The sequence below is a fragment of the Mus pahari genome, chromosome 13 (genome assembly GCF_900095145.1).
Source record: "Mus pahari chromosome 13, PAHARI_EIJ_v1.1, whole genome shotgun sequence".
NCBI lineage: Eukaryota > Metazoa > Chordata > Mammalia > Rodentia > Muridae > Mus > Mus pahari.
In genome coordinates this window covers 69592563-69618566 of record NC_034602.1, presented here as the reverse complement: position 1 = coordinate 69618566, position 26004 = coordinate 69592563, and positions in this window count along the sequence as shown.

Genomic DNA, 26004 nt, shown 5'->3' with positions numbered 1-26004 from the left:
ACACATATATACCTATATACACATACACACGTATACATGTATAGACCTACTCTACACAGGTATACATGTACACACACATGTTTGTGTGTTTGTATATGTGCACATGTGTATGCCAATATGTATATATGTATGTATGTATATGTGTGTATGTATATGTGTCCATGTGTATATATGTCTAAGTATATGTGTATATATTTGCATATCTGTATATGTGCATATGTGTGCATGTGTATTTATTTGTATATGTGCATTTGTGTATATGTGTATATGTTCATATGTGTTCAGGCAAATATGTGTACTTGTGTACATGTTTATATGTTTAATGTGTATATATGTAGATATTTATATGAGTATATATGTATATGCATTTGTATGTTTATGAATATTTGTATATGCATATTTATATATGTGTATACATGGTTATGTGCATATGTGCATGAATGCATGCTTATATATGTATATGTGGTATACGTACATGTGTATATAAGTATATAAGTACATAATGTACCCATATATATGTGTGTGTGTATACACATATTGCATATGCACACATATACATATATGTACACATATGACAACATGTACTAATATATACATATGTACACATTCATATATACCAGGATGCACATATACACACATGCACATATACCAATATACACATACACATATATACATATGCACACATATATAATATGGGTACACATATACATGTGTTGTTTTCATTTATAATTAATTAAATAGTAGAAGAAATTTCTATGATTTTATGATTCCAATGTTCTTCAGAGGGCACAGTGAAGCACTTTGTATACTTTCCTATATTTAACATTTTTCAATAGATTTTTTTAAACCATGACATAAACACAATATTTTCAGTTCCTACAATAATGGAAAGTGCATAAATAATAACCAATGTAGATAGAGTCTACATTTTTTCAGAGAAGATATAATCAACAAATGGAGACTAATAATCATGGCAAGTATGGAGGCTTGTCTTTATGATGCATTTCACAATCTAATTTCCTTTATCTCAATCAAAATATCCAGTATGTTTTCTAAACATATCATTTGAATAAAAATGTATGGAGGTTGATCACTAAGAATATTTTTATTCTTTATGATTGTTAAACAGCTGAATTGACTCTCAACAAATGTCAATGTACATTTAAGCTCTATGAGTAGATCTTTCATGGTATTATGTAGGAATTTTTAGACCCTGTGAAATTGTGATGCATTGTCATGATGCTGGCTCCAAACTCATGATCCCCTTTCCTCCTTCTCTGTGCTGGGATTACAAATGTGAGCAACCAAGCCAGGCAGTCACAAAGATTATCCCTAAAGTAAATTGACAAGTTAAGTTATGCATGATATAGAATACAAATTCAAAGAACTCCTCTATAAGCAATGACATCATCATTTAAAAAGGTTAATTTCAGGGTGGAATTGGTTGCAGGTACTCCCAAGTATTTCTCTTTTGCTTTAAAAAAAATTGTTTACTTATTCATTTTACATTTCGATATCAAATCCCTATCCTTCTACAGAGCTCTGCCCTATATCCCCCCCTCTTCTCCTCTGTGGAGGCAGAGGCCCTCTCTAGGTATCACCTCACCCTAGCAAGAAAATCTCTGCAGGGTTAAGCACTTCATTTCCCACTGAAGGCAAACAAGGTGAACCAGTTGAGGATTGGGATCCACAGCAGCCAATGGATTCAGGGACAGCACCAGCTCCAGCTGTGGGGATTGGGGGATCAGCATGAAGACCAAACTGGATATCTGCTACATCTGTTATGCTTGCAGACTAGGGAATTGCATAACTGCCTTCTGAGAGATTCTACCCATCGTCCGTTGGAAACAGATGCAGAGACCCAAGGCAAACATTAGATAGAGTTTGGAGTGTCTTGCCTAAGTGTTAGGGGAAGGATCAAGGAACGGGAAGTGGACAGGAACTCTACAAGAAGACCAACAGAGTGAACTAACTTGGACCCTGTGTGGTTTCTAGAGACTGGATCACTAGCCAAAGAGCAAGCATGGGCTTGACCTAGCATGCCCCAGCCCCTGACACATATGTAGATGTATAGTCACTAGATTTGATTCCTGGAACCACAAAGGGAATAGATAAATGTCAGATGATAACTAAACATACAGATAACTGATAAATATCCATACAAGAACACACAGATAAGGATTGATAGATTACAATTAGATAGATGATTGATAGATAGATAGATAGATAGATAGATAGATAGATAGATAGATAAGTAGATAGATAATAGTGATAGATAATAGAAAAATAAATACAGAATGTAGACTAAACACATACAGTGATATGTAATATGAATAATAACAAGCCTAGCAATGAACACTAACTGTTCCAGAAACAATACTAAATATTGTTAAATATTTAGTAAAATAGCAAAAGGTAATGGAATGTTTCCAAGTGCTGAAAACTCCTATGAATATATAATATTTTATACAATGGATAAACCATTGGAAATAGACTTAATATATAATTTAAAAACTCAAATAATTTATACTAGTAAATTTAATAATATGAAGCTTTTACACAAAAAATAAAATATTTTTAAAATAAAAATAAAATCTCTATTAAGTAAAAAGCTTTAAACAAATAAGGCTTGACATTGCATATCTTCAGGCAAAAAAGTGAATATCAATTTCTTCCACATATATGTTCCACATGTAACATTCAGTGGTTCATACAGCTACAAATATATTTTATTATTTATAATAAGAATTTATGTAAATTAAATTGTACCCACATATGTATGTATTCTTTTTTATATTATATTGATTTTCAGGTAGATAGAGGCCACTTATTAAGAATGATAAATTATGGTTTCTCGATATCTAATACTTCATCATCTCAACAACCTAGATAGAAAACTATAAAGCACGCTATTATCCAGTGAAAATATTGGTAGTTTTATTGGACTAAATACATGAAATTTTTACATCTTGGCTTCAATTCTTGCTCTACAACCCAAAGACAATCTAAGAATAACTCTAAATCCACGTCTAGGAAGCCTTCTTTGGAGTTATGGTTCAGAGTTTTTTGATAGACTCCAAAAATATTACAAGTTATTGCCCTTTGTTACTCTTTCCAATGGTGGGAGGCAAGTAACTATTGCTGAGGCTAACATGAACTTCAGCCACAAGGCCCAGAGGACTTTCAGCTAGAAGTAACTTTAAAAATTCCTTCCTGTACTATGGTATTAGATGGTAACATCCCAGCATCAAAGAAGGAAAGTAACCAACTGTCCTACCGAACGATGATATGTCAAATACAACATGCATAATGGCAGTAATGACATGCATACATTTGCAATAGCCAAACGCTCCCTATTGAATTTAAGACGCTCAATGAAGGAAAACTATGCCTGGTCATAGAAACCTAACCAAATAACCAGGGATAATGAAGTATGGATATTGGAGAGAAAACTATAGCCACAGCTTTATTAAATAGTCATAATACCTAAGTGCATTCTAAGTATTTGATTTTATATCTACATATAAGTGTATTGGTGACTGCTCCTCCAGAAATCTTCCCTTTTACATAGGTGGAAATCATTACATCAACCCATAAACAACCAAAATGCAAAATTATAAAGCCCATTACAAAATAGTTAGATCTTCAGAGCAATCCCATAAGAATGGCTCAGGTATCATTGTGGCAGAGTTGGTAGACAGATTGTAAGAGCCAGCAGATAAAAGGGTTTATTATGAGACTGTCTCATAGTTGTATTAGAAGCTACATATATAATGACTCATTAATGTAATTTTCGAGATATGAGTAGAACATGGACAACAGCAATAACCATGCCAAATCAGAAAAGGAATCCAGGGATGACTTTCCATATCAAGAACTACAAGAGAGTAAGGATTTTGATATCAGCAGTAGAACACACTAATCAATTATAAATACTATAAGATCAGCCTTAAAAACAAGGAAGCAAGTAACATTATAGACAGAGAAACCTGCATTTATATACCTTGAAATTGATTTGTGCATGCATATATGCATGGGACAACAATGAATGAAGAAGATACTATGAGAGGGAGCAAGGAGTGGTATATGTGATGGTGTGAGGGAGGTAGAACAAGTAGTCAATGAAGAATTATATGCTCAAAATACAAAGAAATTATACAATTTTTATTATATGATATGTCTCAATAGTAACATTAAGTAAATTTGCTTGGTAAAAAGATATCCTAGGACTCAAATGTCCCTTTCAGAAAATTAAAGATAAAGAAATATGATTTTTGCTTTTTAATTGAATGTAGATTTTTCTCTTATACAATAAATCTCAGCTTCAATTTGCCCCATGCCTCCTCCTTCTAGAACTCTACCACATCTCCTCTTCTCCAGGCTCATTTGCTGTTTCCTCTTTGGAAGGGAGCAGGTCTCTAATAGAAAACAGCCAGACAAAAACATTTGTTAAATAAACAATAATATGCTCACAACAAAACTACGCAATCCAAAATGACTAAACATAACAAATACAAGCACTCACATGCACACAAACCATGTGAAATAACCTCAAAATATTAAATTAAAAATAAAATGCATAACTATCTGTTATTTAATTGTAGTTATATGAAATGACTAGAGTAACAAAAAGCATCAACTATTCACTTAAGGAGAGGCAAATTGACATATTTTTAGCCTTGAGACATACCATACTTTTTAGGGTTAAAGGAATAAGTTTAATATTTTCATAGCATCCATTTATTTTAAGAAAAAGCAGAATTTCTTTTGCTTCATGGGTATATCAAAACAGATACTAAAGCAAACTACAGACATGAAAGGCCGACTTAGAATTGACAGGAAAACTATTAACATCTACATCCCTACACTCTTCTGAGCACCCAGGAAAAATGTTTCTTCCAATTTAGAAAACTCACAAATGTTTCCCTGGGGATATATTACTTTAGGGTATGCTCATGGGAAAAATGTCATATGATAGATACCAATGAACATCAAGGCCAAAGTCATGCATTTAATGTAAAAAGAAAAATTATTACTATTTTAACCATATTTCCCTGTTCTAACTTCCTGATCATATGAATAATAGGACATATTATTCATGTGTAGAATCATGAAGTTTGAAGGAGGGAAGTTTGTTGGGATGTGTGTGTGTGTGTGTGTGTTTGTGTGTGTGTGTGTGTGTGTAATTTCATACACAAAACACATACACAGAGACACAGATGCAAACACGCACATATATTATGAGTCAATAACTATAATACAAATCATATGTAAATTATATATGTGTATATGTAAATTAATCAGTCAAGAATGGGTATTGGTAGAAACGAGGTGCTCATTCAACAAACTGAACAAATGGGTCTGTTATATAAAAGCAGAACCTTGGAAGTTCTGAGTCAAACAAAAAGAAAGTTTCTTTGTGTTTGCAACAACAGTAAATGCAGCTAGGGAAAAAAAGAGAGGCTAATCACAGGAAAATTATTTCAGTAGTCAGAACACCATACTGTGCTAAATTATCTTTTCTGGTTCCTGTGTAATGAATTTTAAATCAATATTTCTAGTGTACATTTATATATAAAATTTTCAGCAAATGCATTTTATTTTTTAACATTGCGGATAAAGCTGTTCTACCAGAAAATTGCAAATGATTCATAAATGGAAAGGAACAGATGAGAATTTTTTTTTTAAAAAATGCTGACAAATAAGGTAAATGGATTTTAGTTGAATGGTGTCAAAAGAATTTTTGGGCAAAGAAATGTTGCTTTTGTAGCGTGCACATCATTTATGATGTTTGAGTGCTAAAATGCTTCTCTCTCTATTCTTCCCCTTTCTGTTTAGTACTGTGCTGTCTATATATTCATTTGCTCAGATATAAGTGACTTTTTTTCCTCTCATGGTTTTTGACGTGTTCCCTCTGTAAGGATTTAACTCTGTTAGAGCCTTTGTTTAAAATTCTTTCTTAGAGGGCTGGAGAGATGGCTCAGTGATTAAGAGCACTGACTGCTCTTCCAGACATCCTGACTACAGTTCCTAGCAACCACATGGGGGCTTACAGCCATCTGTAACAGAATTTGATGCCCTCTTCTGGTGTGGCTGAAGACAGCGACAGTGGACTCATATACATAAAATAAATAAATAATTGTTTTAAAAAAAATCTTTCTTAGTACCTGTGGAAAATTTGCTTTGAGCCTGTTGATATTGGTTCAGGTACATTACTAACTACATTAGACAGCACTGAGGACTGGGGTGGTGATATAGATCTAGAAGTTGTAACTTCCCAGCACTTGTAAGGATGACACAGAAGGAATGTGTGATGACTGGTGATGACAGAATTGGGCAATTTCTCAAACTAACCAACCAACCCAAAATAAACAGAGAACACAAGCTTGTAAACAGCATCTTTATATAGATTTTTATTTCATTATTTCTTTAAATCTATTCATTGAATACCATGAATTAGTGTGAATATGTCTGTCTCATGCATATGTGGTCATAGACTTTAAAATTTGTGCCTGTAACTTCATTGTAGTGGAGCACATATTTTTAGCAATTTTAGGAAATGCAGACTATCACATAAACTCCTTTCTACAAACTTCCAAGTTTCATGTAAAGTTTCTTACCATGGAAATCTAAGTTCAGTGCACAAAATCCTTTCACACCCTAGATGTTAAACTATCTTGAAAATTCATATACAAACATATGTCTACATAACGTTATATTTAGAATTTATCAGTTATTTAGAAAATGTGTGAAACATTTTTATTATATACAAAATATCTGACTCCTACCACAGTGATGTCAATTACTCAGTTCATTTATTTTTCTGACCAATAGGCCTTTTGGAACAGCACAATACACTCTCTAATACTAAGTTATTTACCATCCTTTCTTTATGTTTCTTATAGATTGCTTAATTCATGAACATCCCATTTAAATGTTATTTGCTATATTATTATAGAAACTGGGTGTTCCTATAATCTGGACGTCCAATTCCTTTGTGCTTTATCCAGCAAAAATATGTGTATGAATAGTGTTCAACTGATTCTTCTGACTTTAGCCATGTTACATTGCACAGATGATCCCTACGTATGGAAAGCCTGAAATTCAGTCACAACTCTTATTCTTGAAAAACAACAGTTTTACACAGTCTCCAAAATCCCAGCTATATTGTTGGCAATATAAATGAGCTGTTTTTATGCAAGCTTGCATGCTCATGAATATACATAGTTTCTTTACTACTAGAGCTTGCCAGTGTTAAGAATTCAGATCCTAATAGAGTATTTTTAAACCTCAAAACAAGTTTTTTGTCCAAAAAGAAGTTCAAGACTACGATTAAAATTGATTAGTAGAAAAGATAATTAGAAACGTAAAATGATATGTAGAAAACATGTCCAGAGAGATGAAACAGAGAGAACCACCCTAATGCACCTTTTCAATTGGTGCCATTTCTGACTACAACTTCATTTTAATGGAGCTAATCTCTGTAACAATTATAGTTATAGGAAATTTATGCTATTGTATAAATTCCATCACCCCTAAATTCCCATTTTCATGTAATATTTCTGCATTCTTTTACCATATAAATCCAAGATCAATACACAGAATCCTTGTCACTGTTGGGATATTAAGCTATCTTGAAATTCATAAACAAATTCATAACCAAAACTTATATATAATTGTCACTCAGTTTATCAGGGAACAGACAGAATGTGGCAGATTCATTGATAGAATATAACATGAATGCTATTGTTCCAAGTACCCAATAAGTGTCATTCTTCCCTCTGAAATCTAATGAAACTGGCTTTAACTCAGAAAAACCCTCTTGTATCCTGGTCTTCCAGACAGTTACTGGAGCTACACATTAGTCTCTTCATATACCATGCTATGGCTATTATAGCCTGAAGTCCTAAACTCTTCTACATTCTTCCCACCACATTATCCACATGTGGTAGAACCACATGAAGAACTTTATTATAACAACTGTCTAAGACCTAATACAATTTTGATTTCATTTTTAATTAATATCTTTCAGTGATAAATTCAAACAATGCAATTTATGTAAGAGAGATTTTAACTCATTGTTTGAAGGAATAGAGTTGCTGAGAGGGACAGGGATATGATTTGGCTGGTCACACTATGTTTCCTATAAATAAGCAGAGAAAATAAATTGTGTTTCTGGGATTGATTTCTTCTTCTTTTTTCCCCTTTATTCAACCCTTTAGTCCAGACTACAAGATTGTGCTACATGAGATTCATGTTATGTCATCTTTTTTCATTTAAAGCTTTCAGGAAATATTCTCAGACATACCACAAACATATCTATTATACAGTTTTAAATCCAGAAAAGTTTAAAGTGGAGATCATCTATTTTTGTACTTAAGATTATAATTTGTAGGTGAATGCTTAGAGGAGAATTAGGAAGTAAATCAACTGGCTTTGATACTATTCTTCAGCTTAGCACAGCTTGATTGTTGTATGAAGACACAATGAGTCTATGGTACTATGCAACTAAAAGAATTTTAATGGGAAGAGAATCTCAAACTTCAATAACATCCTAGGGTTATTTTACTTAGGGTCTTTCATCTCAGAATGATTTATATTTGGTAAACTAATATATTCACCCTTAAACTATTTTGGTATATTATGAAATATTTTCATTTACTAAAGAAATCCAAACGTGTTTATGAAAGATTTTACTGTTGTTATTTTATGTTTTTTTTTTTCAAGCAAACAAGACCTATCTAGGGTTCTGGACTATGTATAAGGAAAGAAAATGCTAACCATCAGCATTATCCTGCTTCAAATTTACATTCATGTTTGACCATTGGTTTTAAGTTGTTAGCATCAATGCCATTTACCTAATTAAGTTCAAAAGATAATTTCAGTGTAAAGAGTCTGGAATGATATAATAAAGGATAAAAACTTAAAAGTTGAATAACATGGAATAAAACAACAGATGAGCTCTGCTGGAAACACATACAAGGACAAACTTTTATGCTTTTTAAATAAGTTGTCCTTTCAGAGAACACACACACACACACACACACACACACAGGCACACATGCACACACCCACATAGAAACACATATATACACACTTATACATATACACAATACACAAAAGCATACATTCACATACACACAGGCATAGAGACACAAAATGCAGAGACACACAGAGAAACACACAAACTCAGACACACAAACACACATATAAATGCAAATGCACACATACACTCACATATTCACATACCTGTACAAAGAGAGATACATATACACATAGACAAAGGAAGCTTTCGGCAATTAATGTGACCTATCACATGGGAACATCTAATTAAACACTATATACTTACATATAATAAATAAATATTAAAAAAAAACAACTGTGTCCGATATTAACTTTTTGATCTCCACAACAACTCCTGACATTAAATCCTAATGTTAAGCTGCCTATAATGTGGAAATCTCATTTTCCAAGTGCCACACAGGACAAAACAGAATTAAAGTTTAAGCCATCTTGTCCTAAAGTCATTGCAATTAAACAATGTAGAAATCGTCTTTGTAAAACATATCTGTAATGTGACTTGAAAATTAATCATACAATCAATACATGATAGTTAATTTTTATTTTTAAAACTCTTGCTGTCATGCAAAACATGTAGTCACTACATGTTTCTTAGATTCAATTTCCTTTTATTAGTTTAAAATAATAATTTTTTCTGGTTTCTTTTATCTTTCCTTTTTCCAAACCATCCTATATACCTCTCCTTACTCTCCTTCAAATTCATATATTTCTTAATATAACCTGTTGAATCATTTTAAAAATAAGAAAAGGTGAAATGAGTATACTCCAAAATTGAAAACTTCATTATAATATTAAAGCACTGTGCTTATATAAATATGTACAAAGAGGAACTGTGTTTCAACAGATTATATATTATCAATTCCTTTGAGTATTCATCAGAATGCATACAAAAGAAACACTAGTATGTATAGAACATGAAATTCAGGAGTATAAATCTTGGCAACTAAATTGGGGTGCTGGTCTAAAATAACAGACCTGCTTAGGGTAAACTAATAGGCAGTTTTAACACTGGACTATATATGAAAAATAATGCTACATATGTGGAAGAGTTGATTCTAAATGAAGACTAGCACAGTCAACTAACGTGAATCATTGGAGGCTCCCAGAGAAGGAACCACCAACCAAAGAGCATACACAGGCTGGATCTACAGCTCCCGCAGAAATACAACAAATGAGAAGCTTGGTCTTCATGCAGGCCCCCCAATGACTAGAGCAAGAATTGTCCCTGACTTTGTTTCCTGCTTGTGGATCCTGTACCCCTAACTGGGTGACCATTTCTGTCCTGGGTGGCAGTGAATGCACCTAGTCCTACAGTAATTTCCAGGATTTCCAGGTTGTTATGGGGGTACCCCTTATCAGAAAATAAGAAAATGGGGAGGCAGGGAAAATACATATCAGTGGGAGATTGAGAGGATACAGGGTACGGTGATTGGAATGTAAATCAAATTAACTAGAAAAAAGGAAAAAGAAAATCATTTAAGAGTCATGAAATTTAATATATTTCTGTAGTCCCAGAACTTGTGAGCTTGATTCAGGAGGATCATTAGCTCGAGGTTATCCATAATGAATTTATGGTCAGTTTGGCCTATCTAAAACATACAGAGAGCAAAAATAAAAACAGGAAAAAAAATATTGATTCAAGGAAAGGAGCCGATGTGATGGTATCATACATATGAATAACCTGTCCTCTCAGGTTTCTGTATATGAGAGATTGTACAATGAGACATGAAATAAGTTTCATCTCATTAAACATTGCTGCAAAATTCAGTCAAAACAGTTTATTGATTTTTTTAGCAAACCCTTTCCAATGGATTTGTAAATAAATATAAAGAGTGTCAGTTAATTCTCCATCACAATAAGTGAACTGATTAAAAAAAAAATCAACAGTACATTCTCACAGCCTGCAATTGACACACTCATATGCACAGCTGCCTAAGTTCAGTAATTGTGTCTGTCTGTCTTTCGGACAGTGGATGCACATGTATTCCAAAATCTAGATCAAAGAAAAATTGAAACTCAGAGTTTAAATTCTGCTCACAGATTCAAATAACAAAACTTAAAGTTATGCTCAATGAAGTATTTTGTACACAGCTTTTACCAACAGAAGTCATCTTGGTATAGAAACCTGCTGGATGTACTAGAATAATAGCATTATTTTTTGAGAGTTTTAAGACACTCTTAAAATGATCATTTTATACGTTGATTCAACTGTGATGAATCTTAGGACTATAGTTAAAAGGCTAAAAGGAAAGAAAAATTAATAACAAAGAGAGAAGGGGTAAGGGGAGTGAGAAAGAGGGAGACAGAGGAGGAAGGGAGAAGGTTGGAAGGAGGGAGGGAGAGAAATAAATGTCATAAAAACACAAAATAAGAAACGACCATATAAAGGAAAAGATCAGCAAAACAATGTAAAACAGAAACAAAACAAAGCAAAACCCCTCCAAAGGTAACACTGAGTTCACTTTGTGTTGGCGACTACTCCTGGACGTGGGGCCTACCTACCCTTAAGTGTGGTTAATATACCCAGTGAGATACAAGTAGACATAACTCTTTTTTTCTTTGAAAACAGATGCCATTGGGGATAACTTCAGGGATGGAAACTAATGCCAGCTTTCCCTCCTCAGCTCTGGGACCCTGTCTGGCTAATTCTCTGAAGGCCCTGTATAAACTGCCACTATCTCTTTGAGTATGTGTGTGCATCAATACTGTTGTGCCTCTGAACCTCTCACACTTAAGCTCTTGGTTAGAGACTATTAAGTTCTCGGTTAGAGACTATTAAGTTCTTGGATTAGTAACTATTGAGGTTCTCAGAGTGAGACAATTAAAGTTAAGAGCAAATTTTTAAAACTTGGGAGTTGTGGTTTTTCAGTTTGTGTACACTCACCCCCAAATTGTAGTCTTTCGAGTCATATGCATTGCACGTTGGATAAGCCAGGGAAATTATTAACAAATAAGTATTTTGTGTGTATTTAGTGGTTGCTTTGTATGGAGAGAAAAGCTTTGAGGTGTGATTAAATCATAAACTCTAATTCTATTTTGGAGAAACAGGAGAAAGGGTGCACTTAATCTCTAGCTAAAACAGCATAAATTTTCAACTTTTAATCTTAAATTATAATTTCAAGATGTTTAGACATACTGTATCTTGTGTTTGAGTACCCCCTCCCCGATATTTATTTTATTGCCTATTCTTTAATGCCTGTTTGTTCTTTAATGCCTTTTAATTTGGATATAATAGCTTGCACTTTAGATTTTGGTTGCTATCTTGCCAAAATAAGTGTTACTGTTTTTCAAGCTTGATCCCCTTCCCCAATTGTCTTATTTAAANAGAAAGTTAAACTCATACTTCTGAGTCAGAGCCTGTATTTTGGTGTAAGACTTGGGATATTTTTTATAAAAGTTTTTGAATTGTATTCTGAATCTTTTAATTTAATTTCAGATAGTCAGTATGTGATTAATTTGTTAGCAGTGCTGGGGATTTGTTAAATAAATTGCAATCCTTAATTTTAAATAGAACTTCTCCATTTTTTGTCCAACACATTCGAGCTCATACAGGTTTGCCTGGCCCTTTAGCAGAGGGCAATGGTTTGGTTGATAAAGCTGCAAGAGCTGCTTCTGCCTTTTTGATTCAAACACCTGTAGAACTGGCTCATGAATTTCATTCACAGTTTCATGTGAATTCAAAAACACTTTCTTCTCGATTTCACATTACTAGAGCAGAGGCAAGGGATATTGTTACAGTTTGCAAAGCCTGTGCCCCCTATTGCCTCAGGTGAGTGTGGGAGTAAACCCTCGCGGCCTGCTTCCCCTCCACATTTGGCAAATGGATATGACTCATTTTTCATAATTTGGTAAACTACAATTTGTTCATGTTTCTGTAGATACAGCCTCTGTGGTGTTGTTTGCCTCCCTGCAAACAGGTGAAAAGGCACACCATGTCACTGCCCACTGGTTTGAGGCATGGGGTGCATGGGGTCAGCCCAGAGAGCTTAAGACTGATAATGGACCTGCTTATACTTCAGCTTCTTTTGTTTCTTTTTGTAAAACGATGTGTGTCTGATTGGTGCATGGTATACCCTACAATCTTCAGGGCCAGGGCATCATTGAAAGAGCCCATCTCACACTGAAAGAGTGTCTAATAAAACAGAAAGGGGGAATATCCTCTGGTGCTACTCCTAGGGAGAGATTAGCTATTGCTCTTTTTACCTTGAATTTTTTGAATAAAGATAAAAATGATTTGACTGCTGTGGAATGGTTTGCCAATCCTGAGGCATCCTATAAAGGCACAGTCATGTGGAAGGATGTTCTGAGCAGACAATGGCATGGGCCCTATCCTGTGTTGATCTGGGCGAGAGGGTCTGTTTGTGTGTTTCCACAGGATCATCGCCAGCCGCTGTGGGTTCCGGAGCGATTGACGAGGGTAGTTCAAGATGGATGAAGGTGCCCTAATGAAGCTGCTCCTAGGGGTGATGATGCTGCCTACAGTGATGACTGAAGATCTACAATGGGGAATCATGTCAGCGTTTCCCAAACCACTGCCGTTGGTTGACCCATTCAGCTCAAGTTTTTCCTCACCTTTTACTTCTAATGCAACTTTGCAGTTACCCTTTTTGCATGGAGATGAAGATATAGTGGGGGTTAAGGATCCTTTAAAGTTAGGCCTGAGAGGATTATTGTGTTTTCAAGTAATATATAATCTTTCTCAAGATAGTGCTTGTATGCAAATGTGTAAATGGGAGTTGTACAGATCTTTCTTCTTTGAGTATGTTGATGGGTGGGGCATGGGGAAATGCTAGCTTTTATTGAAATGGATTTGCATTATTTGAGCTTTCTGTTATTCAATTTGCTTGTGGGAAGAATGTATCCTTTAAAGCCACGCCTGTATGTGTTTGGACTCCTTTTGTATTTTTTAGTTTATAATGGTAGTTATTTTGATGATGTTGAAGAATGTAAGGAGGATAGTTGTTTTTATAGCAATGCTTCTATGTTTTCATTAGCTATTGTGACCAGAATGCCTAGATTTGTACCATGGCCTGTGCAGGACTTTTTGGTTATGACCTTGTTTAGACCCAAAAGGTCAATTCTACTTGGGTGGATCTTTCCATGACTGAAAGACTTGCAAATTGGATTGCCACCACTATGTCACACCTAAAGGAATGGGCCAGTATTAGTGGATTGGCACTGTGCTGTACTCATCAGTGTCCTGGCCTCTTGGTGAATCTGCTGCATGCAACATTGCCATCACATGGCTTAAGCTCTGTTGATACAAGCCTTTGCAGCTGTGGAGATGGGANAATCTCCTCAAGTGTGGCTTGGCATGCTAGAGAAGTAGTCAATGATGGGTAAGACTCCCTGGGCATGTTACCAACCTAAGACAGGGATCAGACCACTGCTGTCTGTCTCCTAATGACGGGTAAGGAGCATTGTTGCAGGGGGCAACCTAAGACAGGCATTCTCTCTGCCAAATTAAAGAATAAGTGGGAGATGTGTGGAGCAGGTTTAGCTGTGGCCCCAAGATGGCTCCCAGGACTGCTGCCAAGTCTAATGGCTAACAACTGACTTCCTCATATCCCTCAAGATAGCCATGTCCATTAAGCTGCACTGCACAGATGCACCAGATGATGTGACAAATGTAGTCCTGTGCCAATGAACTGTGCCTACGTGGAATAGGTGATGGGGAGTGGAATAGACGGTATATAAAGGGATGACCAAGAGATGTCAGGCGATCTTTTAGTGCACATAGTTATGTTCCTAAATAAACTGCTTTGAGAAGGACATCAGTTTTGTCACTTCTTTTCAGCTGGTCAGAGACAGCGACACAAAAGGAATTTTCTTTTCCTTGGCTTGCTCTTTCTACTTATCCCTAATCTATAGATTTCCTTACGCAGCACTTTGTGCATCTGTACTCATTTGTCTGATAGAACACAGGTTTCATGTGTTTATGGAATGTAATATGTGCCTAAGGTATAATTTCTAAGAAAAATGAAGAAGTTCAAACATTTCTAGGGATTTTTACCTCCTTTAATGATAGAGGTCCCTTTCTATTTAGCCTGACAACACACTTTGATCTTCTCACTCATTTTCTGGTCCCTTAACCTTAACAGTCAAATGTATACCTATTTACATTATTTCAAATATGAATTAAAACTGCTCTTAGTTTTGTCCTTTTGTAGTGATAAAAGACAGACCTTTCTATTCAAATCCAAGTACCCTTACAGCAAAATAGGTTTCTATAAGTTTCACAGTTATACTTAGCTAAGGCAAAACAATGACAAGCTCAATCTCTGAGTTGAGGTTTCCAGTAATGATATACCAGTAAGCAGCTACTAGCCAGCCCTACTAGCCCTGTGGCCTGACATTGATAGAGATGGGCAATGGACCATATTAAGGTGTATAAGGCTTTAAAGAGCCTATGCTTCAGAGGGTTAGCCTTTTTGTCAACAGTGTAACTTTACTGAGAGAGAAAGAAAAATAGACCTATTCCTATAGAAATAGAATTCATAGGGATATCCGATTCCCTGGGGACATACCAGATGAAAATTGTAAGATATCATTTCAGTATGGAATAAAAGTAATTCCATAAGGTTTGGAGAAGCCAGAAACCTCCTGGTTCATTTATCAAAGAGACTGCAGATCCCATTTCAAGCCAGGTGAAACAACAATAAATGTTTGCCAAGTAAATTAATCTGTACCCAGAGATTTTATTAAACAAAAGGTCAAAAGAACACAGTACTTTAAATCTCTAAGTGGACTGATTGTAAGGGGGGAAAGATCGGAAATGAAAACACATTGGAGTATTGAAAAAATCTCCCCCCTTTTTAAATTTCATTTGTTTTTGCTAAATTCATAAAATGGTCACTAAGTGGAGTTTGCCAAAGGTAATTACCCTTGCTTCCATCTTGATTAGTAACAGAAAGAACAACAGAAGTATTTAAAATCTTAGGCTCAGAAAAGTTGATTACTTTAGGATTATACTGGAGTGCTGTTAGAGGATTTCCAGTTGTAGAAAGAATTCTAGAAAAAAGGTCAGGCCATTTCCTTAATTCAGTTTTTTCCTTCCACAAATTGAAAATATCAACAGTACATTTTGTTAAAGTTCATAGAAACATTTTTTTAAAAAAACAATTATTCTAAAAGTATTTTTATTGTCTTTCACTTATATATTATTATTTAAGAATCATATTTTTATCATATAAATTAGACTTAGGGACCTGACATTAAGTGAAAACAAATCTACAAGAATATCCTCAACGTGAAAAAAAAAATCTCTTTGGTGAGATTATCAGTTGACATTTAATAGTTCAACAGAGGAAATAACATGCCCCTAAAATTCTATGGCTTGCTAAAACACAAGGACTTTAAGAATAGCTTGTGTGAATTACATAAGCCTGTGAACATGCTTAATTCAAGAGCAGAAGTTGTTGAATCAATCTGGTATCTTCTGTGTACGCTTCATTTTTTAATGTGATTGAGTTACATCACTAAAAGTGTGAATTAATTTTTCATTGCACTAACATAAATAAAAACCAGAATAATATATTTCCTCAGTCTCTTTTTGCTTTTCTAAGATTACTGCATGCCTTTCAATCCTAAACTTTCCTAAGAAGGACCACGGCAGTAGTCTCTGGAGCAATCTGCCCTTGGTTACATTACAGCCAGTCAATTGGCTCACCTCAGAAGATTGAGTATAAAAATCACACATGTGTCAAAAGAGCAGCCACTGCCATGGAGAAGAGAGGACCACATGCAGAATGCCTGGGAGACACTGAAGAGAGGACCTGATACAGAATGCCTGGGAGACACTGAAGAGAGGACCTGGTGCAGAATGTCTAGGAGACACTGAAGAGAGGACCTGATACAGAATGCCTGGGAGACACTGAAGAGAGGACCTGATGCAGAATGTCTAGGAGACACTGAAGAGAGGACCTGATGCAGAATGCCTGGGAGACATAGAGCTTTGGTTTTATTAATTCATGTTTCAGTATGCAACTAGCGAACCTAGTTGCTTCACAGTGTCTATCAGAAATTGAGGAAATCATTAAATCTTAGCCTCTGTCTTGCTAGGAAATAATATGTTTTCAAATGTTATATATTTACAGGTTATTGGACCCTGACATTATTCAAGTTCTCCATTTTATGTTATTTTGTTTCTTACTTAGATCAAAGAACTTTTGAGTATTAAACCCTTAACAGTCAGATTCTGTTGTGCAGCTTTGTTTCCTAGATGAAAGAAGTGCTTTCCGCTAAGTGATTATTTCCTTCTCTTTGTCTTTCAGTTCAGACTTGCATAAACCTCTCTAAGAATACCTTGAAAAACAGGTTATGTGTTCCAACTTATAGTTCTCTGATTCTCTCAATTTCTAGATATACATGCAATGAAAATAAAATATACATGCTAATTAATTTTGTTTCATATGATTATATGTTCTAAATAATAACTTAAATCATTTATGATATTCTATTTTATCTTTAAATTTTTGCAGAATATCATACACAAACTCTATATTTATATCATTTCTAAGCCCCCATCTGCCTTCAACTCCTACTGTTCTCCTACTTTTTCTCAAATTATTGACTTCTCCCTCTGAAGTATCATATGTGTGTGTTTGTGTGTGCGTGTGTGTTTTGTGTGTGTGTGTGTGTGTGTTTTGTGTGTGTGTGTATACCTTTATGCTTACAAAAGCTGTAGTACCTTGGTATACATTACCAAGTCCAGCTGCTGCATACCATACAACCTTGGCTATCTCTTGCACACAGTTTTGTGGGGGGTTTTGTGTGTGTGCTCTCAGAAAACACTTTCAGGATTTCATCTCAGTGATGTTGGTCTTTTCTTAATCATTGCTAGTTTCATAGATCCAGCTAACCAGCAACCATTGTGCCAGTTGTTCCTTCTGTTTTTGACTCTGACGCCAGATCCATGTGGCCAAGCTGCTGAGTTCTCCTGCTTTCTCTGGCTAATATGGCCCCCTTGTTCCATTACATTATCACCAGCTTTCTGTTTTCCAGCTCCTTCAGTGCCTTGGATGTTCTGGAGATTGCTCTGTAGACAGGCTTTGAACTCTAAGACCTGCATGCCTAGGTCTCTTGCATGTTAGGATTAAAGGTTTGTACCACCAGGCCTTGGCCAACACTCTTCAGGGCCATAATTCTTCAAGATTTGGATCACAAACCTATGTCTTCCACTTCTGGATTGTAAGGGCCGTGTAGGAAGACCAGCGGTCTCAATTAATCTGGACCCCCGAGATCTCTCAAACACTGGATCACCAAACAGGCAGCACACACCACCTGATAAAAGGCCACCAACACACATACAGTAGAGAACTTCCAGGTCTGTATTCATTCAGAGATGATGCACCTAACCCTCAAGGGACTGGAGGTCCCAGGGAGTTTGTAGGCCTGGTAGGGTGGGGAGGTGGAGAAATCCTCATGGAGACATGTGTGTGGAGAGGAGGTATGGGATGTGGAACAATCAGAGGGTGAGATCTTGGTGGGAAAAAGGAATAAAAATGGAGTGTAAAAAATAAATTAATTTAAAAAAGAAAAAAAAAAAGAAAAAAAAGAACATCCAAATGAAAATAATAGCTCAGTAATAGTAATGCATAACATGATAAAACTATTCCTTGTTCAATGGTAGATGCATAAACAATAAGCCTATGTGGGAGGGATTTTTCCCCAAAGACACCATCCCTTAATCTATTTATCTCATCAATCACAGAATTTACCTCCATTGCACTTCCTGGTACCCTTTTATTATCTAAACTATACATTTTGTATTTTTTCTTTTCTAAGCTTGCTAGTTGACCAAAAGACACTTCATGAGAGCAAACCACAGGACAATGTCAATGCTGGGCTTTTCTGAGACTTCCTTTTTTAATGCAATTAATCTGATTCTCTTTACCTTAACCTTAGGTTCAGACAAGGACAAAAAGCAGCCACATTCTTCACCAAAATATCGTAACAATGATCTCCAGGCAACACACTAAAATTGCTTTCTTCTGAAACATCTAGAGCTGGGGCTTCATGGTTCAAATCAAATTCAGCACCAATGTCTTCCATATTCCTACTGGGATAGGCAGTTAAGCCCCACTTAAAGCATTCCACTGCTTAGCAAATCGAAAGCAAGCCCCAAATCTATATTCCTTCAAACAAAAGCATGGTCAGGCCTATCACAGCAATAGCCCAGTTCCTGATACCAACTTCTATCTTAGACATGACATTGCTGAGAAGAAACTCCATGACTAAGCAGTTCTTATGAGGAACATTTAATTGTTACAGGCTCACAGGTTCGGAGATTCAGGCAATTTTCATCACAGCAGGAAGCATGACATCACTCAGCAGACTCAGTGCTGGAGAAAGATGACATTTCTACATCTTGACCCAAAGGCAATCAGGAGAAGATTGACTTCCAGGCAGTTAAGATGAGATTCTCAAAGCACACCTCTACCATGACATACTTCCTCCAACAAGAACACACCTACTCAAACAAGGCCATACCTCCTAATAATGCTACTTCTTGGGCTAAGCAAACCACCACAATGTCAAAACAGATATCTCAGTTCTCTGGTTCTTAAAATCTTTCCTCCATATTTCCCTTCATGATCCCTGAGTCTTAGGTGTACAGAGTATGGTATAGAAGTGTCAGTTGGAATAGGGCATTCTATGGTCAGCTTTTCTTTTAAATGTAAACAGTTGTGGATTCCTATAATATAACTTCTTAATCTTAGTATTAGTCATCTGTAATACACAAGCATTTACATTTTTTTGAGTTCTATACATAGAGTTGTATTAGTAGAAGCTTCCCCCAACAAACATGAACACAATGATGTTTGAAATATAAATATTCTCTTCATCATCATAAAGTTCAAAGAAAATCAAAGCAGACTATTGTAGCATCAGTTGTTTCTTGGGGCTTGAGTTGGAGGCTAAATTGCTGAAAACACTAAAATTTAGTGGCACAGTACTCAGGTGATTCAAGGTTTCTCTCATCTGATGTTTGTTTCATGTGGTCTAAATTCCACCGATTCAGAAAACAAACACAATACAGGTGGCCAAGAGAGGGAACCAATTAAATAATCCAACCTGCCTTCAATATGCAAAACATAAATAAATGTTCAAGTGATACTGGAATACTGATGGCAATAACTGCTATCTAATCTTAGGGCTCATTCAACATGAGGAAAATCTTGATGAGACCAGGAAATGTAGCTAAGCTTCAGAAGGCTGCTGAGGTCATAGACCACTTTGACACAACAGAGTAGATCGTTACTACATTCTAAACTCTACCTTTATATCCACAGATCAGTACAGCTACCACCCCCAAAGAGTATTTTCCTCACTGTAAATGTAGACCATGAAAAGAAAAAAAAAAAAAAAAAAACTGTCCACAATGAAAAAAAGTCTACAGATTGTGGGAATCCGGGATCCAAGAGATAGAGATATATCACATTCCAGCTTCTACATTTAATATCACAAAAGAGGGTTGAAAAGATTTTAAAATCTAAGAAACCTCCTGTGAAATCATCTTTTATAGAAATGGCTTTATAACAAGGTCTGGATCAATAGTAATATCAATGGACATGTTACTGTGAAAGTATGAAATTTTCACAGGGTCCTACCCCTAGTTAAAGAACTAAAGGAAACTAATAACTGTGGAGAATAGGAGAATTAGCCTCTTCCATTGATGAGCCTCTTATTTATTGTCTAATACTGAGTAGTGAGGCTTGAAGCCATAAATGTACTGTCAACAAAATAGACTCAGTGTGTTGCATGTGTGTGTGTGTGTATGTGTGTGTGTGTGTGTGTTTTGTGAGTACACATGCACATACATATAGATGTGTGTGAAAGCAATAATCAAAGCAATAATCAAACTAATAACTTGAGAAGAGTAGAAAAACATAGGATATATGGAAGAAGGGAAATGTAGGGATTACAGTCTTTTAGCTCTACCTCAACCTAAAATATTTTTTAAAGAAAAAGCAACAAAGTGCCTCTGTGAATAATGCACTATTAGTGTTCTTGTGTGTATGTAGATCATGCATACCTAGGCACAGTTGTGCAGGTGAGAGAAAAACATGCTTTTCATCCTCACCTCTGGAATTTGTTGGAGACAAAAACTCATTGCATATGCTAGGCCAACTTGCTCTTGAACTTTGGACATTCTCCTGTCTATCTCCCATTTTCAATAGCCTACTAAAATTGTAGATGTGTTAAAGGCTCTGACTGACTGTTGCATATATACTGGTGGTCGGAATTTAGGTCTTCAGGTTACAGAGTAAAAGTCATTAAATATACTTTAAATATTATTATTCATTTATTTTTTTATTTATTACTGGTGTTAACAACTGTCACCAAATGTCCAAACTTTAAATACTATCATTTATTTATTTATTTATTTATTTATTTATTTATTACTGGTGTTAACAACTGTCAACAAGCCCGACATGGTGGTGCACGTTTTTAATCTCAGCACTCAGGAGGCAGAGGCAGGNGGATTTCTGAGTTTGAGGCCAGCCTGGTCTACAAACTGAGTTCCAGGACAGCCAGGGCTATACAGAGAAACCCTGTCTCGAAAAGCCAAAAAAAAAAAAAAAAAAGAATTAAACAACTGTCACAAATGTCCAGTGGGGGAGTGTTTTAACTCAGAGAACTCAGAGGAAGCTTTCATGGAAGTTCTTCCCATGAAAGACAAAAATTTCTCACAAAGATTTCTGTGTATTTACTCTGAAAAATGTTTGGAAAGCTTTCCTACTAAGATTTTCACACTACACTGAGTTATTGTCTTTCTATGGAAGACACTGTAATTTCTAAAGCAGTCTAAATGAGATTACTAATCACTGTGATATGATCCTTCATGATAGAATTCTTTTGCAATTGTGGAGAGATAAAAAAGTGACTGAGGTTTGAGGAAAAATACACCTGGGAGAAAGAAACCCAACCATGCACGATCTGTGGCTAACGTTATTGCCAGGATTTATGAAGTCTTTGGAGTGAGCTACTGTTTGATTTTTAGAAGATAATTAGATAACTTTCATATGAAAACATATAGTTAGTGTATGATAAAGCTTATGCCAAATATGTTTTTGAATAAATAGCAAAAGACAATTTATCAGAAAGTTTCTAATAATCAAATTCCTTGCTGAAGTTTATAAACCTGCACATGAATTAAAACAGAAATGAATGCCATAGCACATATTTTGCCCATGTTCCTAATTTCAAGTTTGCTAATAATTTTAACAACTATTGACACTATCAGATTTGTAGGCATTTTTTCATTGATATCTGAGAAAACCTATTTGGCTATCATTGTGGCTCTTATTTCCTTATTCGGCATGCCTAATTTTCTGTAAAATGAATCTATTTCTGCAGCAGACAAATAGAGTTTTCACCAGCATCTTCATTTTCACTGCTATTATCTATCTGCCAGCATCTTCATTTTCACTGCTATTATCTGCCAGCATTGTTTTAGAACTGAAGTGAACTCTCTGGAAGGAGGCCCAGCCATAGGATGAAGAAACTAATGAAACTGAGTCCTTTTTAACCAAAGAAAGCATGGCCATAATTAAACCTTCATTCATATATCATACATACCTTTAATATCCAACTATTCCCAACGTTGTTTTCAACTAAAACTGTTCTGAATATAAACTTACAGGAGGGCATTTTTAAATAGACTAACACACCTCTGAAAAATATGAATGATTTTAACTTAGTTTCTACAATATTTTAAATATTTACAGAAAGTAATTGAACTGAAATCTTTGGGGTTTTTGTTTGTTTGTTTGTTTTGTTTACTTTTTATTGGTTCTTTGTGAATCCCACATCATGTATCCCAATCCCACTCATCTCACCTGCCATGTACCATCCTTCCACCCTTGTAATGTCCCCCCAACTTTAGTGTGTTACAATGTGTCCCATCGAATACCCTTTGTCCACACATTTTTTTTTTTTATGGCAAATGTTTATTTTAATGATTTCTTGATCTGGCACAAGGCCTCTGTCTTCTTCTACTCTATCAATCCTGAAACTGCAATGGGACTCTTCCCAAATATCTTGCTGAGTTGTCCTGTGTCAGGGAGAATCTGTACTTTTAGGTCTCTAGGATCAGCTCTTTCAAGCACTCCAGCAGGTTATGCATGGGGGAGCCACAGGGGAAGGCCAATGCAATGCCCCGGAGACAGGTCTGAGAAGTATCAGAGCTGGTCTGACAGCCAGCTCTCCAGTTCTCATCGCTTGGCATTGGCTAAGCCAAAACCAGCCCTTCACAGCTGTCCAGGCAAGGTGCAGACCCACTCTACTGAATGTTGCAAACAGTGAGGGACAGAGCATGCTCATGATCCTGGGGCTAACCTCATACTATCAGCAGGAACGGAGCAGGGAAGGTATTACAGTGCCTCTCCCTTGTCTGGCTGATAAGCCAGTAGAGAAGAGGCAGGGCCAACACTCCTGTACTCATGCCCTTGGAACCAGCTCACGTTCAATTCCCACATCCAAGGCCAACAATGCTATGCTGTCCAGGTGAGGTGAAGGGCCCACTCTTTTCCAGTGCTGTCGCCAGTAAGGGGAAGAAGGATCAGCTCTCCTGCCCTCGTGGCCCTGAGTCTGTTCTCCTGCCTTCCATAAGTGGCAAGGGGTGAAGGGAGAGGAGTGCATCGCTCCCTAGCCCACATTGCTGAAGGCCAGACAGATTTGCAGGCCAGTTTTCACAGGCTCAGACCCTTGGGGCCATATCCCCATGTCCCTGAGCCATCAGGGTCAGCTCTATTGCACTGTCCAGATGAGTTGCAGGGACAGTGGGACTTCTGCTGAGGCAATAACTGCCTGTATTAGTATCATATTTTTAAATTTCCAAACTGATGTTTCCCAGTTTTAGCTATGTGATATAGTTTTGATGTGTGACTTTGTACACATGTCCATTTACATGCATATATATATATATATATATATATATATATATATATATATATATATATATATCTTTACTCTTGTAATTACTAACTCATAGTTGACTGTACTGGATAGATTTGTGTCAACTTGACACAGCTGGAGTTATCACAGAGAAAGTAGCTTCAGTTGGGGAAATGCCTCCATGAGATCCAGCTGTAAGGCATTTTCTCAATTAGTGATCAAGGGGGGAGGGCCCCTTGTGGGTGGTGCCATCTCTGGGCTGGTAGTCTTGGTTCTATAAGAGAGCAGGCTGAGCAAGCCATGGGAGGCAAGCCAGTAAAGAACATCCCTCCATGGCTTCTGCATCAGCTCCTGCTTTCTGACCTGCTTGAGTTCCAGTCCTGCATCCTTTGGTGATCAACAGCAGTTTGGAAATGAAAGCCAAATAAACCCTTTCCTCCCCAACTTGCTTCTTGGTCATGATGTTGTACAGGAATAGAAACCCTGACTAAGACATTGATGCATTGTGCATTGTGTAATTTTAACACTGAACTTGAGGCAAAAACAGGAAGATCATGAAGATCAAAAATTAAAACATGTAAAAATAAGAATGACTGAGCGTTCTGACATTATTATATGATTTAAGAGTAATTTAAAAGTCACTTAGATTCAGGGAAAATGTTTTTAATTTCTGAGGTAAATAAATAATTTTATGCACAGAATTATTCAACGAGTTAGTGATAAGGTAAAGCCTATATTTTTACTTGCAATATAATAAGAAGCATTGGATGCGTATTAAAATGTGAGGTACAATTGCTGGAGAATATAAACCTGTGTATCATATCTACTTGAGAAATCTTTAGGGTAAGGAATGTTAACTAGTAGAGGTCTCATTGTTTGTACAACCACCTTGACAATCATCAAATTAAACACAAGAGGAATCATGGGAGAAAATACAAATAAACTAATTTAAAAGTCAGCTATTGGAAAGGACCTCCTACAACAAAATGTGAGTGACAAACTGAATGCTTGCACATAAGATAATATGTATTATATAACTCAACCTTTCTGAAAACCTAAATGTTTAGGATTGTTTTTAAGATTTAATAGTAGTTTCATTCTCCATATTATTATGTGATGGTGACAATTTTACAGTGGGTTTGCTTTTAGTAAAACTTAGGCCAAAAATTGTCATCAAAGATGTTAGGATTCAAGTATATGTCTGCTTATGCATATTTAATTTAATGTTCATATCTACTTCTAAGTTGAGGAATGAATTAATAATAAATGCAAGCTGGGCTTGGTGGTGCACGCCTTTAATCCCAGCACTCGGGTGGCAGAGGCAGCTGGATTTCTGAGTTCAAGGCCAGCCTCATCTAAAAAGTTGAAATAACCATAATATGTAGATTATTATACCAATAAATACTTATATTAATCTTTAATATAAATTAACAAAACAATATTGAATTAATATTTTGAAGCCTCGAGCATATGTTTGAGATTTGATATATATCTATATATTGTCATCATATGATGAAGATGCTTAAGTTTTATGCTCTAGTGAAAAAGTAAAATAATAAGGTAAGAGACTTAATCTTCCTATACATAACTAGTTACTGATTTGTCTGTCAATCAAAAATTGAATAAATTTATTATCTCTAATAAAACATATTTAACAGTATTGATCAGTTCATGACTGAATAGAATGTTTCTGACACTTGTTAATAATTAATTTTTATTATTTAAATTGTTTCTATAACCACAGAACAATAAATATTGAGGATATTATCAATTTTATTTTGATAGTGGATTTCTGTTTATTTGTTGTTTAGCTATGCTTAATTATTACATTGAAGCAGTGAGGTTGAGGAAACTTACAACTGTCAAGATGCACTGTGTTATTCAAGCTGAATGCTGAATATATAATCTAAGAAAATAAGTGTGTAAAATGGTGATTACATTAAAATAATTCCAGACACATTTTGGTCTTAGCTATAATAATAGCAGCAAAAACTGTACAAGCTTATGATTTACTAATAGGTT